The sequence below is a fragment of the Elephantulus edwardii genome, unplaced genomic scaffold (genome assembly GCF_000299155.1).
Source record: "Elephantulus edwardii isolate Elephantulus edwardi_28Jun2011 unplaced genomic scaffold, EleEdw1.0 scaffold00068, whole genome shotgun sequence".
In the NCBI taxonomy this organism is placed as follows: domain Eukaryota; kingdom Metazoa; phylum Chordata; class Mammalia; order Macroscelidea; family Macroscelididae; genus Elephantulus; species Elephantulus edwardii.
In genome coordinates, this window is record NW_006399818.1 from 6,076,193 (window position 1) to 6,080,195 (window position 4,003).

At 43.1% G+C, this 4,003-nt stretch overlaps 1 non-coding gene across 1 annotated transcript; it reads left to right on the top strand.

Moving 5' to 3' along the window:
* Positions 1-2,764: 2,764 nt before the first annotated feature.
* On the top strand, positions 2,765-2,836 carry TRNAW-CCA. The gene has a single exon. It is a non-coding gene; the product is annotated as a tRNA-Trp (tRNA).
* The last annotated feature ends 1,167 nt before the right edge of the window (positions 2,837-4,003 follow it).

Sequence of the window (4,003 nt, forward strand, 5' to 3'; positions counted from 1 at the left end):
AGTGAATTTCGTGAGGCAAACACACATTTAAGTTCTGTGATGTGCTCTGTCATGCTCACTCAACTATTTGCTGTCAAGTCGGAACTTCTAGCTGAGCCTCTAGTGGGTTTTCAGAGGCTGTAAATCAAACAGGAGGAGATTGCCTGTCTTTCTCCCTCAGAGCTGCTGGTGGATTTGAACTGCTAAAGAGACAAGCCACCTTTGGGTTAGCAGTGCAGCACCCTACAGACTACACCAACAGAGCTCCCTCCTCAATAAAAAACAACCAAGCAACCCCCAAGGCATAGCTTCCTCACAGCCGCTCCTCTCAGCTGCTTTTCAGAGCCTATAGATTGCACAGGAAGACAATGCCAGCTTTCTTCTGTGAAGCAGTTCACAGATTCAAATAATCCGCTCCTAGGTTGGCAGTGCAACTCTCTACCCACTAGGCCTCAGAGCTCCCTTCTGTTATCTTCTCTAATAACACGTATTTAGAGATAATGCCAAGAGCGTAACATATGAGGCTGGCCTGGTGCCCATGGAACGAGGCCTGATCCTGTTTAGGAAAAAGGTTTGGATGACAATTCTATCAGTGCACTTGCTCACTCTATGTTCACGCAGAGGCACATCCTGTTTTGACCCAATAGTTATTATTGAATCATTAACATACTTATTTTAGTGTTTTTTTTCAAGTATATCACAGACACCACAGGTGAGAGCCTGAAATACAGAATAACCTACTGATAAATTGTGTTTGGCAGTCACTGGTCAAAAGCATGAGCTTCTGTCATCTCTCTCTCCTTGCCAAGTTGGAACCAATTCATAATTGACCCTACAGAGAGTATTTAGAGGCTGTAGATCATCTAGAAGGAGACTGTCCCTTCCTCCCATATAGCAGCTGATAGATTCTAACCTTCGGGTTGGCAGCACAACTCCTTAACTACGAGGCCACCAGAGCTCATTCATTCTGTCACTGTCATTGTTAGGTGACATCAAATCAAGTAAGACTCATAGCAGCTCTATGAACAATCCGAGCCTTGCCTATCCTGCCTGCGTCCATTGTTAAAGTCAGTGTCAACCTATGTTCTTGAGGCTCTTTCTCTCCTTTGCTGACCCTCCACCGTTCTAAGTAACATGCTCAAAGTAGATGAGAACAAGTTTCACCATCCTTGCCTCTAATGAGCACCCGCCAAGGCAGAGACAAACTTGTTTGTCCTTGTGTCAGTCCATAGGATATTCACTACTCTTCTCCAACACAATTCAAAGGCATCAGTTTTTCTTCTTGTCATCCCTAACTTGAACAGTTGTTTCATGGAAATGTTTATTCTGTCACAGAAAGCTTCATCTGGTTTGGCTTTTAAGATCTTTTTTTAAGATACACCAAACCCTGAAAGGCCCACACATCTGGAAACCATATGAGATCTTTGAATATCAACTACGGAATGAAAATTTTAAATGTCCATGTGTAAAGCTCTGTAACTTACATATTTAAATATAAAACAAAGCAAAACAACCTCTCAAACCAAGTTAGCTGGCAAATGTAAAACACAAACCAACCAACCAACCAACAAAAAAACCCAAACAACAAACAAAACCAAATCCAGAAGCTACTTTCACACAATTCACTAGCACAGTGTTGGCAAACCCACAGGAGGGCCAACCCTGAGTTGCAACTGACTCCACGGCTGTGAGAGCTGGAAACAGCAGGGAGAAAGAGAACTGGGAGCATATGGTGTTTCAGAGTCTCAGATTTTGGCCAAGGGAAAAACAGTCTGAGGAATCCAGAGAAGAAGCTGAGTGCGCAGCGCTTCCAAAAATCTGAGTTTTCACACTTTCCAGCGATGAAGAAAAAATTTAGAAATTGGCCAAATGAAAAAGGAGGAGGAAAGGAACCCTTTGCTCGCCTAGAGGAAGCGGGGGAGGCCCACCTAATCCTGCCTTGTCCGTGGTCCTTTAAGCCCTCAGGCTGCCCCAATCCTACTCTTTCCATGTATTTGACTGATGTGTGCATAGGTGGTGTTTTCCAAATAAAATCCTACTTTTCACTTAAACTTTTACCATCATGATGTGGCTTATTGGTCCAGATGTGATGATTTCGGTTTATGTCTATTTTGATTGCACTCAAGGTGCAGTCTTCAGTCTCCATCAATAGCTGCTTCAAGCCCTAGTGGCTTTCAATAAGGAAACAGCCGTCAACTACAATAGGCTGATGCGTTTTGTGAATACAGAACCACGTTTTCTCAAAAAAGGTGCTTTCTTTTTCAAAAGAAAAACGCTTAATTTACTGTAAAATAAAAGCTTCCTCTAGCAAAAAGGGAGAGGAGGCAGAAAGAACACAGACAGCGAGGTCTCCAGTGAAAGCGCAGCCGTCAGGCGAGCGTTGGCACACAGCTGCGCACGCGCCGTGGCGCGCCGGCGGCTTCCAAATCCAAGTCACGAACGCGGCCCGCGAGATTCGCGTAGGACGGGAGGCAGGGGGCGGGGTCTCCGCCTCCAATGGGGCGGGGCCAGGCCGATTGGAAACCGCTTGCTAAAAAAGGAGGCAGGGCCAGTTTCCTTGGACACGGGGGCTTGTCTGATCCCAACCCCCTACTCTCCGGCCTGCGCTGGTTCTGTACAAACCTAGGTAGATTAGCTGTCAAAAGTGGACGTCTGAGGATCAGTCTCCACGTCCAACCTGGGGGGGGTGAAAGGGAGAGAGAATATGGAAGACAAGATGGTGTGTCCCGGAAGAGACGTCATGGTATCAGAGTCCTAAGACATTACACGAGCCACAGCCCAGCAGGACCTCGTGGCGCAACGGTAGCGCGTCTGACTCCAGATCAGAAGGCTGCGTGTTCGAATCACGTCGGGGTCATACCTTTTACTTCCCTTTTCTTTAAAACCATCGACTCTGTTTATTCTCGCCACTTTTTAAAAACTCTTAATGTTAAACCTTCCTCGTCAACGTGTCATCCCAATCCTTAGTCTTAAAAAGGGGTCATAAATATAGAAGTGTTTTATATAGGTTTCTTGTACTTTACAGCTTTGTAAAGTTACAATTTTACAATTACCATATATGATGTATACGAAGTGGACTGCTTGTGTTTTGTGTTAAATGGTTTTATCAGTCAACAGCATGCAGATATTTTTTTTAACCTTAAAAGTTTTAGCCTACACACAAAAATAATAAAATAAATTTTTTAAAAAAACACAAAAACCAAGGTTCACAAAAAAAAAAAAAATTAAAAACAAAACAAACTAAGGTGAACCATAAAAAAAAAAGTTTTAGCCTAGAGACTTTTTGGAAAAGCACAGAAACACTGCCAGTGTAATTAGACGAGCCCAACTTGAAATTCTGAATATTACAATAGTTTACTAAACTGTTTACCCCTTACAGCGTGCAGAAATAGCCCCTGCAGGCTATGGAGCCCAGTTCTGCCCTGCTATCCATAGTGTCACCTTGAGTTGGATTTCACTCCGCAGGCACTTTGTTCTGATGTGCCTGGCATGGTTCTAAGTGCATTGTTTGGAAAAGCAAAAGAAACTTACAAAGTACGTTTCACTGATGAGTAGCCCCTTGAGGGCTAGTACAAATGAGGCTGCGATGCACACATGGAAAGTGACTTGCAGAGGCTCACCCCAGATTCCAAGCCAAACGACAGACTCTGGGTTCACCCTGTTAATGTTTACAACAAAGGTAGAAATAAACTGTTGGTTGAAAGAACCAACTAAAAGCCATTGTTGAACCTGTCCCTTTTATGTTTTCACCAATCCATTCAAGTGGTAACAAGTCACATACAACTTTTGATCATTAATCTCTTTATTAACAGGAAGCAAGAGGCTTACTGATTCACCTTCGTTAAATTCCAGGACTTGAATCAAGCATTTGATTAACAAATTATCGATTATAAGAATATAATTAGTATTTTAAAACTTTCATTGGGTACGTGCCACAAAAGTACTTCAGTTTTTCTGTGCAGTGTTTTGAAAATGCAGATACTGATTTCCAATAATTGAGTTTAATACAGAATGGCTGGATGTC